Consider the following 13,685-nt stretch of genomic DNA (forward strand, 5'->3'; position numbering starts at 1 on the left):
CTGCCTAGAGAAGTTTCTTTAGCATTTGTTGTAAAGCTGGTTTGGTGGTGCTGAATTCTCTTAAATTTTGCTCATCTGTAAAGGTTTTAATTTCTCCATCAAATCTGAATGAGATCCTTGCTGGGTAGAGTAATCTTGGTTGTTGGTTTTTCCCTTTCATCACTTTAAATATGTTCTGCCACTCCCTTCTGGCTTGGAGAGTTTCTGCTGAAAAATCAGCTGTTAACCTTATGGAGATTCTCTTGTATGTTATTTGTTGCTTTTCACTTGCTGCTTTAATATTTTTTCTTTGTATTTAATTTTTGATAGTTTGATTAATGTGTGTCTTGGCGTGTTTCTCTTTGGGTTTATCCTGTATGGTACTCTCTGTGCTTCCTGGACTTGATGGACTGTTTCCTTTCCCATGTTAAGGAAGTTTTCGACTATAATCTCTTCAAATATTTTCTCAGACCCTTTCTTTTTCTCTTCTTCTTCTGGGACCCGCAAAATTCGAACGTTGGTGCGTTTAGTGTTGTCCCAGAGGTCTTTGAGTCTGTCCTCAATTCTTTTCATTCTTTTTTCTTTATTCTGCTCCCTGGCAGTTATTTCCACCATTTTATCTTCTAGCTCACTTATCCATTCTTCTGCCTCAGGTATTCTGTTATTGATTCCTTCTAGAGTATTTTTAACTTCAGTAATTGTGTTGTTCGTTACTGTTTGTTTGCTCTTTAGTTCTTCTAGATCCTTGTGAAATGTTTCTTCTGTTTTCTCCATTCTGTTTCTGAGATTCTGGATCATCTTTACTATCATTACTCTGAATTCTTTTTCAGGTAGGTTGCCTATTTCATCTTCATTTATTTGGTCTTGAAGGTTTTTACCTTGCTCCTTCGTCTGTAACACATTTTTGTGTTGTTTCATTTTTCTTTTTTTTTTTTGATGGGTGGTGCTGTATTCCTGTCTTACTGGTTGTTCGGCCTGAGACGCCCAGCAATGGAATTTGCAGGCAGTTGGATAGAGCTGGGTCTTGGTGCTGAGATGAGGACCTCCGGGAGGCCTCACTCTGATTGATATTCTCTGGGGTCTGAGGTTCGCTGTTAGTCCAGCAGTTTGGACTTGGAGCTCCCACCACAGGAGCTCGGACCCGACCTCCGGACTGGGAACCAAGATCCTGCAAGCTTCATGGCGTGGTTAAAAAAAACAAAAAAGAAGAAAGAAAGAAAAAAAGAAGCAGTATAATATCAAAGAATAAAAAACAAAATAAAATTAGAAAGGTAAAAAATATATTAGGAAAAATAAAACTGTAATTGAAACATCTGCAACAAGGTAAAATAAAACCACAACAGAAAAAAGAAAAAAAAAGGGGTGGCGGGGAGCAAGCCAGAAGGAGAGATCACTAACAAAGTATAAAAAATAAAATAAAATTAGAAAAATAAAAGATTTATTAGGAAAAATAAAAATATAAAAGAATCAACAACAATGAATCAACAAGGTAAAACAGAACCCCAATCTAAAAGAGGAAAAAGGAAAAGAAAAAAAAAAACCTTGGCTCTGGGGGCAGAGTTTAGGCAGGGGTTGTAACTTAGGCAGGGGTGGGATTTTGGGTGGAGCAGGACGTAGGCGGGTGGGGGGGTGACGTTTGAGCATGGGGTGGGGCCTAGGCAGGCGACGTTCAAGTGTGGGGCGGGGCGTAGGTGGGGTGACATTTGAGTGTGGGGCGGGGCCTCTGCTTAGGACCTGTGCAGAAGGGGAGAGGCAGCATGTGGAAAGGAGGGTCTCCGGAGTGTAGAGTTCCGGAGTTTGGAGGCAGGGCCCTGAGTGAGGGTGTGTGGGTGCGGTTTAGGCCCAGCCTGTTGGAGGGGGTCTCAGAGGGGGTCTCTGAGGGCAGAGGTGGGGCCCCGGGTTGGGGTGCAGGAGCGGGGCTTGGGCTCTGCACGGCAGGAGGGAGGCTCCGAGGGCAGAGGATTAGGCCCTGGAGCCCAACAGGCTCCGCCGTGCCTAAGTGGACAGGGAGAGCGCTGGCCCCATTCCCCTCCGTTCCTTCGTGCCCCTCCCCCACCGTCTCCCCCAGGGTCTCCCCTGTAGCCATTGGACCCCTAAGTGTGGGTGGATCCCACTGGGTGTAGGAACTCCTTCCTTCCCCCAGCCACCCTTCAGGGGTGCCGGTCCCGGAGGTGCAGCCTTTACTTTTGCTCCTCCTTCCCCCGCCCCCCACTCCCTCAGGACCTGGGCAGCTGGAGGAGGCCTTGGTGGGCAGAGGGTCAGGCCCGGGATCTCAGCAGGTTCCTGGGGGTCCAAGTGGGCAGGGGAAACCTGGCCACGCTCTCTTTTGATCCTCTGCCTTCCCAGTGGTTCCCCAAATTCCCCTTCTGGCGTGGGATCCCTTCCCCTCCCCCAGCCACCCCTCAGGAGCGCCAGTCCCCTGCTGCCTCCACTTCTCCTCTCCCTGTACTCCCCCCAAGCCCCATGTCCTACCCAGTCGCTGGGGGTTACTCCCGTCCTCTTAGGTGTCCGTGGTCCCCCACTGGTGCCTGGTAGGTGCCCTAGTTGTGAGGAGACGCGAATTCCGCATCCTCCTAGTATGCCATCTTGACTCCCCCGCCCCGCCCCCATTTTTCATTCAACAGATATTGAGTACCTACGTTCATTACTCTGGTTTTAGGTGTTGGAAATATACCAGTGAACTAAATTTTGCCCCTGACCTCATGGAGCTTGCATTCTGATAGGGAGAGAAGGGTAAGAAACAAACAATTACACATATATACACTTAAAATATGCCAGTAAATAACTAGGAAATTAGAGAAGGTTAAGAATGATGGAGTGTTTTATTTTAGAAAGGAGATTAAGAAGGCCTTTCTAATATTATCAACTTGAATAAAATGATGAGAATCATGAGTCTTGGTGGCAGAGGTGACATCAAATGTCAGTCCACCAAGGCAGGGATGTACTTGGTGTTTTTGAGGACACATAAATATGACTATGGATTGGGGGAAATGAGTGAGCGAAGAGTAGAAAGAGTTGACATTGTAGAGGTAATGGGAGCTGAAATTATGTGGCACCATTTGGACCACGATAAGGACTTTGATTTTATTCTGAGTGAGATGAGAAGCCGTTGGTATAATTTAACCCAGTAAGCAACATATGCTGATAGGTTTTTTTAAATTGATTTCTCTGGCTGCTGAGCAAAGAAAATACTATTGAGGGCAGAGGGCTGAAAGCAGGAACATCAGTCAGAATAGTATTTTAATCTCTGTAAATGTGATGGTAGCTTACCCTTGGTTGGAAGTAGTGAGGAAGAAAAAAAGTGATTGACTTCTGGATTTATTTTGAAGGTGGGACCTATAAGATTTGCTGTTGAATTGGGCAAGGAATGTGAGAGAAAGAGACGAGTCAAGAAAGACTCCAGGGATTTCATCCAGAAAAATTGGATGAATGGGCACCAATTGCCAAGATTGGGAAAATTGGAGAGAAACAACTTGGGAGGAGTTATTAGGAGTTTAAATTGCTCATACCAAATTTCGGGTGATTATAAAATATCCAAGTTTACTTGTGAATAAACATATGGGTATATAAGCAGAGGTTGATTAGGGGAGAGTCCAGGTTGGAGATATTTATTTGGAAATTGTCAGCCAGGGCAATATTTAAAGTTTTAAAATGCAGTATTTAAAGCTAAGGGATTAGATAACATCTCTCCTTAGGAGAAGGAATGCACAGTTTTGAGAGGTCTGAAGGCTGTACCCTGGGACACTACCTTTCAGAAGCCATGAGAATGAGATGACTCAGCAGAAAAAAGAGAAGCAGCAATTTTGAGATTAGGAGGGAACAGAGAATGTGGTGTCCTGTAGCCAAGAGAAAACAGTGTCTAAAGGACAGAGTGAACTTCTTCAAAGAAGGATGTGTGAAGTCAGCATTGTCTCTGTCCCTGCCTGCAAATCATCCAGAAACATTAAAGTAAATGAGCAATATAAACTCCATTTAATAACACTAGAGAACATCTAAAGTCCCAAATCAATACAAATATAGAAGCTGCAAAATCACTGAAAAAATCAAGCAGGAGTGTATGTATCAGCAGATGGATAAAAAACAAAAGCATTTCGGACACTAAAAGGAATTGGCAAAGTACTTAGCAGGGACAAAGTAAACGCTCTCAGGTGTGAAACCTAAATGTTTAGATTAACCACAATGTTGGGCACAGGATAGCTGGAGCCTTTTTGGATACAATTTGGTTCTGCAAATCAGACATAGTAGGGCTAAGTGTGGAAACAGACACATAAGCCATGTTTTTCAGTAGCACTATTGTTTCTCTGACAAGTAAGAAAAGAGAGACTTTCCATCTATGGAAAAAAAAACCCTCACAGACACCTATTTGTGGGGAAATAAACATACATGTTATCTTAGTGGGTGATCCTAGAACACAGAATTTAAAGCAAAAACTTACTTGATAACAGTTCGTTAGGATGTGCAGACCTTAACAGTTACAAATCTGAGCAACACAGAAAGGCTGTATCTCTTGATAAGGGAAGGCTAAAAACATGGAAAGGAATATAGTAATACAGTGAATTCTGTTAAAACAGGACGTGTGCATTCCTAAAAAATCATTGTTTTATGCAAAATAGTATATTAAAAATCACATGGCGGTGGGAAAATGGGGTTGGGGTATAACACTTAAAAGCTCTGTCAGTGACACATTGAGAGAGCAGTATTGAAGTCTCTAGCTATAATTTTGCATTTGTTTATTTCTCCTTTTCAATTCTATTGGTTTTTGGTTTATGAATTTTGAAGAATTAATAGATGCATACATATTAGGATCTTTATGTCGTCTTGATGGATTGATCCCTTTATGATTATGTAATGTCTCTCTATCCCTGAGAAAACTCTCTGTTTTAAAGTTTACTTTGATATTATTATAGCTACTCCGGCTTTCTTTTAGTTAATGTTTCCATGGTATACCTTTTCCCATTCTTTTATATTTAAAGTGGATTTCTTACAGATAGCATATGTTTGGGTCTTTTTTATCTAATGTGAAAACCTCTACTTTTTTTTTTTTCTTTTTAAATTTTTTTTTTTTTTTTTAATGCTATTCTTGTCTGCTTACATTCTTTTTATGTATGTATGTATGTATGGCTGTGTTGGGTCTTCGTTTCTGTGCGAGGGCTTTCTCTAGTTGTGGCAAGCAGGGGCCACTCTTCATCGCGGTGCGGGGGCCACTCTTCATCGCGGTGTGTGGGCCTCTCACTATCGCGGCCTCTCGTTGCCGAGCACAGGCTCCAGACGCGCAGGCTCAGTAATTGTGGCTCACGGGCCGAGTTGCTCCGCGGCATGAGGGATCTTCCCAGACCAGGGCTCAAACCCGCGTCCCCTGCATTGGCAGGCAGATTCTCAACCACTGCGCCACCAGGGAAGCCCCAAAACCTCTACTTTTTAATTGGAATATTTTGACCACTTAAATTTAACATAATTTTTGTATGTTTGGATTCAAATTTATTTCGTGATTGTTTCCTATTTGTCTCATCTGTTCTTTTCTCCCCCTTTTTTCCTTTTTAAAATCTCTTTTGGAGAATTCCTTGGCAGTCCAGTGGTTAGGATTCTGCACTTTCACTGCTGAGGGTCCAGGTTTGATCCCTGGTCGGGGAGCTAAGATTCCATGAGCCGCCTGGTGCAGCAAAAAAAAAAAAAAATCTCTTTTGGATTGAGTTTTTTGTTTGTTTTATCTCTACTATTTACTTATTAGTAATACCTCTGTCTTAATTTATCTTTTAAGTGGTTGCCCTGTGGTACACAGTATACATCTTCAGTTTATCACAGTCTAAGTATACTATGCAACATGTGGTCTTACAGTCTTATAACAATATACTCCTGTCACCTTCTCCCATTTTATGTGATGTGGTGGCCATACATTTTTACTTAGAAACCCCACAATGTATAATTAATATTTTTGCTTGAGATAGTCAGTCATCTTTGAAAGTGATTAAAAGGTCTTTTATTTACCTTTTTTAAAACCATGTTCAGCACTCTATTTCTTTGTTTGTCTTACTCTCTCCAGTACTTCCTTTAGTACTACTTGTAACACAGGTCTGTTGGCATTTAATTTTTTTTTAATAAATTTATTTTATTTATTTTATTTTTGGCTGTGTTGGGTCTTCGTAGCTGCGTGCAGGCTTTCTCTAGTTGCGGCAAGTGGGGGCTACTCTTCACTGCAGTGCACAGGCTTCTCACTGCGGTGGCTTCTCTTGTTGTGGAGCATGGGCTCTAGGCACGCGGGCTTCAGCAGTTGTGACATGCGGGCTCAGTAGTTGTGGCTCATGGGCTCTGGAGTGCAGGCTCAGTAGTTGTGGTGCACGGGCTTAGTTGCTCCATGGCATGTGGGACCCGTGTTCGAACCTGTGTCCCCTGCATTGGCAGGCAGATTCTTAACCACTGCGCCACCAGGGAAGCCCTGTTGGCAGTTAATTTTCTCAGCTTTTATTTGTCTAAAAAGGCCTTTGTTTAATCTTCATTTGAGAAGTATAGAATTTCTCTGAGTGCAGATTTCTGGATTGGCACTTTTTTTTCTGTCCTTACTTTACAGAGCTGATCCACTGTCTTCTGGCTTACACTCTTACTTCCTCCTTTGTTCTTCTGTATTTAATGTTCTGTTTTTTCTAGCTGCCTCCAAGATTTTTTTTACCTTTGGTTTTCAGCTGTTTGGCTCTGATGTTTCTAGGTTTAGCTTTGTTTTGTTTTGTCTGTATTTTTCTTTTTTGTTGTTTTCTCAGCTTCTCAAATACATGGTTTGATGTCTTTCATCTTTTCTACCTTTTTTTCTGCGACTCCAGTTACTTATATGTGGCTGTGTTTGATATTATTCCATGGTTCTTGGATCTTTCATGTCAGGAGAACTTTCTCAGTATTTGTGCTCCATTTTCAGCTTTTAGCTGTCCTCCCAAAGCTGTATTACAGAGGTTTATCTTTCTGCTCTTGCTCTTCCTCCAGCAGTGGGCTGCTACTGCTTGTTACTTCATGCTACACTTCTGGTGGGGGCAAGGGTGTTCTTTGTTGTTCTGATCCAGCTTCAGTTTTAGGTGTGGGCCTGGGCCTCAGCAGTGGGGTTTCCTCAGCCTACCTCCCTTTTCTTCAGTGGTAAGAGACTTCTACTTTTGTATCAGTTACGGATTTTGGGCCCAAGATGGGTTCTCTGCTCCTTCTCTGGGGATAGAGTATTTATCTTCTACTCCTGTCCCCCTATACTCCCATACTAGGGGATCCAGATTGTTGGCTAAATTCGTCTCAGATTGGTAGCTTGCTTTAAGCAAAAGAAAATGAGTTCTCTCTTAAGGACAGGCACCCTCAATACAGGACATTAGGATTCTCACTTATTAAATATGAGCTTAAAAAAAAACTTAAAGAAATATATTGTTTGTGAGATTAAGCAGAAATAACAAAATATATTTTCCAACACCTGTTAATTAAGATAATGGCTTTTTTAGATAGTTAAGTGTAAAGCATCCATTCAAAGAAATAAAAGATGAAATAAAATCAGTAAGGAAGAAAGAATGTCTAAATGGCTAGGCAGATTGTTGAATAACCCATTAGAATTTTTAGAACTAAAAATAAGTTGTTGAAATTCTAAAAAATGGTTTAAGTACCAGATTAGATGCAGCTGAAGAGACTTTACTAGAAAATACCACTAAATAAATGACACAGTCCAAGTATAGGGTGACAGGAGACGGAAAATAGGTCAATACATTCAAAGATGTATAGGATAGGGATGAGAATACAGATATAACATGAATCATTGGATCACAAGAAGCAGAGAGAAGAATAGAGAAGCAATATTTGTAGGAATAATAGCTTAGAATTTTCCAGAAATCATTCAGTAAGACCACATATGTGGACACAAAATGCACACCAAGCAGGATAAATAAAAAGTAATATATATTTAAGTACTATTAGTATAACTGGAGAACACTGGATCTTAATAGCAGCCAGAGAGAAAATCAGGTTACCTCCTAAGGAATGAGACATTGCCAGAGACATCTAAATTGAAGCAAAAAATATTTATCAATCTAGAATAATGAACTCAGGAAGCTATTTTTTAAAGGATGAGAGTTGTCAAAGAGAAATAAAGCCAGATACTAATTAAAGGCAATATAGATTTTATTCAGTAACTATTGCAATAGAGGGATAAAGTTTCAGTAAAACTGAGCTCAACTCCAAATACAGCAAAGGCAGCTGGGGATTTGTCGCCAACAAGCAGAGTGAAGGGGTAAGTGAATAGAAAATTACTAAGAGGATACCTCAAGGGTAGGGAGATTCTTGCTAAACTGGCGTAACAGAATTCTAGCTAAATGTAGGCCAAGGGTTTATAAATCATGGTTGGAGCATGAGGAACTTATGGGTGAGGAGATATCAAGGGTGGGTGAGGAGATTGTCACTAGACTGACAAGCATTCTTGCTAAGACTGCTCAGCAGAGACAGACATGAAAGGCCAAGGTCAAGACCTAGTCAAGAATAAGTCTCAGAGGAGCTTAACTAAAATTTAGTCAAGGAGAGAGTCTTTGTTAGAGTGTATGATTAAATTTGGATTGGTCCTGAAATAAATTATAGGAACAATATCTTTTATTGTATAATTTTGTTAGTAAAATTAAAATAGAAATACTACAGGAAGAGAGAAAATGAAACCCAGAGGAGTGCTTGAGATGAGAGGAGTGGTAAGTCATAAGAAATTAGGAAACTTATAGCTAAATCTAAACAACATGTGGATAGAATCATTATGATATCTAATTTGTAAGGCTAAAAAAGACACTATGATAAACTAAAAAATAGTTGCATAATTGAGTTGGGAGGTGTTCAAATGGCATTTGATTCTTATTCAGAAAAAGAGGTTCAGGTTATAGAATCACTTTAGATTTTCAGTTAAATATTAATGACTAAATTTAATGGACAGCCACCTAAAGTGGAGAAACAGGTATGTATAACCTCCAAAGTTGTAAAGAGAAAAAAATGGAAAAGATTAAACAAACAAAAAAAACAGTCTAAAACAAAGGAAGAAAGGTACAATAAAAGTAGTAGTAAAACTGTGACAAATATAAAGTAGCAAGTAAAATGGAGATGTGACATTTTAATAATCACCATAATTGTATATAAAAGGACTAAATTTAGCAGTCAAATTGTCAAATTGGATCTTCAAATAATAAAATAACCTATATCTAAGACATCAGGTTTTAGTAACTTTATATCTTCAGCATCTTTTGTTCACTCAGCGTTCTGTGTTTTATATGTCTGCAGAACATCTCTAACAGGATACTCCAATTCCTCTAATGTGGCAAGAGCTACTATTAAAATCATCATTCACAAATCACAATCTTCCCTACTTATCTTCATTTATTAGGTTCTGTGAACCTTCTACTCTTTTTTTTTTTTCTTTTTGGCTGTGTTGGGTCTTCGTTTCTGTGCGAGGGCTTCCTCTAGCTGCGGCAAGCGGGGGCCACTCTTCATCGTGGTGCGCGGGCTTCTCACTATCGTGGCCTCTCTCTTGTTGCGGAGCACAGGCTCCAGACGCGCAGGCTCAGCAGTTGTGGCTCACGGGCCTACTTGCTCCGCGGCATGTGGGATCCTTCCAGACCAGGGCTCGAACCCGTGTCCCCTGCACTAGCAGGCGGATTCCCAACCACTGCGCCACCAGGGAAGCCCAAACCTTCTACTCTTAACACTGACATAACAGCATTTTATTTATCTCTCTATCATCCTTTCTTACTGATATTAGATCACTATTATTGTTTTTTTTTTAATATTTATTTTGATGCATCAGGTCTTAGTTGCAGCACACAGTATTGAGGCACGCGGGATTGCAACATGTGGGGTCTTTCGTTGTGACGCACGGGCTCTTTGTTGCCATGCGTGGGATCTTTGTTGCGGCTTGGGCTTCTCTAGTTGTGATGCATGGGCTCCAGAGCACGTGGGCTCACTAGTTGCAGCACGCGAGCTTAGTTGCCCTGTGGTATGTGGGATCTTAGTTCCCCGACCAGGGATTGAACCTGCATCCCATGCACTGGAAGGTGAATTCCTAACCACTGGACCACGAGGGAAGTCCCTAGATCACTATTATTGTTATACTTTTGTAAAAGTGTTTAAAAAATATTTTTATTTTCTCATTTTCCACAGACACCACCCAAAGCACTAACCATATTGTTTTAGTTTGTTTTAGTTTCTAAATGAAATTATACTTTTCTCCCCAAAGCATCTAATTTATCATGTTGGTAACCTGAGTTACATTTTTCCCAATGTGTAATATATGAAATTTAAGTTTTTCTCTTTTAATGATGTTTTTAAAAAATATTTATTTATTTAGGCTGTGCCGGGTCTTAGTTGAGACATGCGGGATCTTTTTTTTTAGTTGCGGCATGCGGGCTCATAATTGCAGCATGTGGACTTCTTAGTTGCAGCATGCAGACTCTTAGTTGCAGCATGCAGACTCTTAGTGGCAGCATGCATGCAGGATCTAGTTCCCCGACCAGGAATCAAACCTGGGCCCCTTGCATTGGGAGCGTGGAGTCTTACCCACTGGACCACCAGGGAAGTCCCTTAATAATGCTGGCACAAAACTGGGGGTGCTAAACTCCCATTTAATCCTTCCTGAATATCACCCATATATATGCTTTCCTTCCCTACAGCTCTATGTTTGATTCCTATGTACTCAGTGAGTCTCATGAATTAATATGTGAAAAGTACATGGAACAGAGCCTGGCTCATGGAGATGGTTTGTTATTTTTCTTGTTGTTATTATCATTATTAATATTTTTAAGCATTTTTCTTTTTTTTGTTTTTTTACTCTTCTTTTTAGATTATTTCTTGATTTTGTCGAACATCTGAGCCAAAGGAGAAAAATAATATATTTCCATAAATAATTTTTTGAGCAAAAAAGAGCACTCTGCTTAAAATTATATTTTCACAAAACAAGTAATATTTATAAGATGAAAAATACCCAAACTCATATTTAGAATTTAGAAATTATCCCCTCTACATATTAATGACTAAATTAGTCATAGTTCAGTATTTGTACAGCAGATTCATATAATGCTTCATTTACCATCATAAAAATTATTAATATTCAGAGGGAGCTATACATTTTGCCATTGTTTGATTTTCTTATGCATTTCAAAATATAGTACTAAAAAAAATTTGTTTTAAAATTTTTATATCCTTTGTAAGTCCAGAACAAAAAAAAAAAAAAAAACTCTACCCTTTCCTCTAAAAAGCCTTCATAGATCCCCTCAAAAAAAAAAATCTCTACCTGTTCCCACTCTCATAATCCTTCATTTCTCTTTTATGTGTTTATTACATTCCTCAATATAGTATAGCTGTATTTGTGCATCCACTTTCCACATTTCCTCTACTACGTGCTAAGGTCCTGAGGTCAGGATTAAGGTTTATTCATTGACGTGCCCCTCCCAAAGAATTTGGTCTATTAGCTGGTATAAACTCAGTACTAGCATATTTGTTTTTAAATAATTAAGCCCTTTTTGGTTAGTGATCCAAAATGGTTTGTTATTCTACTGTATAGAATGCTATATTTATTAATTAGTTTTTTTTTTTATACTTAGTGCTTGCCTTAAGGTGACCATCCATTGATTTTTATTTAAATACTTGTGGTTTTCTATTTCCTTTGTCTTTGTGCTTCAGATCCTGGCTTTACCATTCATGAAACAGAATAGAAACTATATCCATTAAAAATCAGTTTAGAATTTATTGATATAAAAGAGAAAGCTTGAAAGTCTCTGTATTTATGTGCTTTTTAACAGTGCTTTGAAATGAATTATTTGTTTTAAATATTGATGATACCCATTAATGAGATATTTGTACATTATTTTCATAATAAAAATTGTAGATTTAATAAGCAGTTATTTTTAAGAGATATTTCCAACATATCTTGGTATTTCCCATTAGCTTATAATATATGTGTATACATGTTGCAACATGTATTCACTTTAGTTTATTTTTATTTTTTATTTTTATCCTTTGAAGTAAAAATATTTTGATAAATTTTAAAATTTAAGCTCAAGGTTCCCCAGCTTTTATGAAATGTTTCTTGCTTGTTTTGATATACATTATCTGCTGTAGATTCTAATTCTTGATAGTGTATGGATATTGAATGAGGCTGTTTTCTTATGTATATTATGCTTTCTCCAAAGAGAGCATATCTTATTTTGTTATATAACTTATAATGGATATTGGATCATTACTTAATTGTTACTCTTGATGAGAGGGCGTTTATATTGATTCATTCAGAAGACACTACAAGGAATTAACTTCTCAGTGCACATATTGAGTTATAAACCTTTAGATTCTTGTTCAAAAATTACAGGTTTGAATAAAATTTGAGATTTGTGTTTTGAAAAGCACACTGCTTGTTAAGGGCCATTAATTCCGTATCCACTCAAGGTATTCAAAGGAAATCAGAGGTAAACACTTGTAAGACCATGGGTTATAGTTGGGAAAAGAAGGAAAAAAAAAAAAAGACAACTGAGTATTTTAAATTTCAGCAGTTAATAGAGGATGTTTATGTTACAAAGGAGTATTGTCCAGTGTTGTGATAGAATGAGATGTACAGAATGTAATGAATTTTAAATTTCAGTGTAAATAGAACTTGAAATTGTAGAGATGTTTGTAAAGACATATTTGGAAGCAGATATGAGACAGTGTCATTTCCCTGATGTTTAATGTTTAAGTTCTAAGCAAAGCCAAAATGGGAATGTAAACCAGCTTAGTGACAGTCTTGGTTGAACTTGAACAATTTCTGGCAAATTAATAGTCTGTCATTTCTAGGAAGAATACATTTATTATGGCCTTGTGGAGTGATAGTGTGGGTACCCAATATGAATATAGTTGGAAAAAGTATTTTTTTCCCCCAGAATGGTAACTACAGTCTATTTTGTCTAATGATGCTTGGAGACAGTGGGCTCTGGACAGGTTTTTGAACAGGGTCATCATTGTTATATTGCAAATACTGAACAGGAAGATAACAAGATGAAGTCTAGCTGAGAATTCTTAGGATAAATAAATGTAAGTATCAGTGAATATTTTAGGTCAGGTCCTCCATGGTTTTAAATATAAATAAAACCCAGAAATGTAGAGATCTGGGTTTAAAAGCAAAAAAATACATTAACATATTAAATTTGTCACAGAAAATTTAAGATGAGGAAAAGTTAGCATTTGATGGTTGGATAGGTTAACTTTTGCAGAAACTCTTAGAGAATAACCTGAATATACTAAAACTAAAAACAAATGGATCTGGCCCTCTGGCAGTCTTTCTTGTCTCTTTGATTTTACATTTCCTGGTAGGCATTTGTATTCTTTGTAAGTCACATGAGTAGAGAATGAATAAGAAAGTAGGCTACAGGTCTCCTTAAGCAGGAACAAATTGGTGCTTTTCCATAAATTTAATTTGGTATTAACAGTATAATAAATTAGCAATATATAAGAGAAAATAAAAATAATTTTAAAAAGAGGAGAATTGAACTAGAAACATGTAAACCATAGAGATTTAGCTGCAGTATTTTAAGTATAAGGAAATCATGTAAAGTCTAATCTGTATCCTTCAAAAGATCAAATCAGTCCTCTGATATTTCTCCAGGGTACTCTTACCTATTAATCCTTGCCTCTCTGGTTCTCTGCATTTCCCACACCTGGATCAGTCTTTTTTTTTTCAAAGTCTGTCTTCCTTTATTCAC

General features: G+C 38.4%; 1 protein-coding gene across 4 annotated transcripts in view; it reads left to right on the forward strand.

Moving 5' to 3' along the window:
- Positions 1-13,685, forward strand: part of LOC133085034 (zinc finger protein 33B-like) — a 36,321-nt gene that overhangs the window by 20,073 nt on the left and 2,563 nt on the right. The window lies entirely within an intron of this gene.

This window comes from Eubalaena glacialis, chromosome 1, assembly GCF_028564815.1.
Source record: "Eubalaena glacialis isolate mEubGla1 chromosome 1, mEubGla1.1.hap2.+ XY, whole genome shotgun sequence".
In the NCBI taxonomy this organism is placed as follows: domain Eukaryota; kingdom Metazoa; phylum Chordata; class Mammalia; order Artiodactyla; family Balaenidae; genus Eubalaena; species Eubalaena glacialis.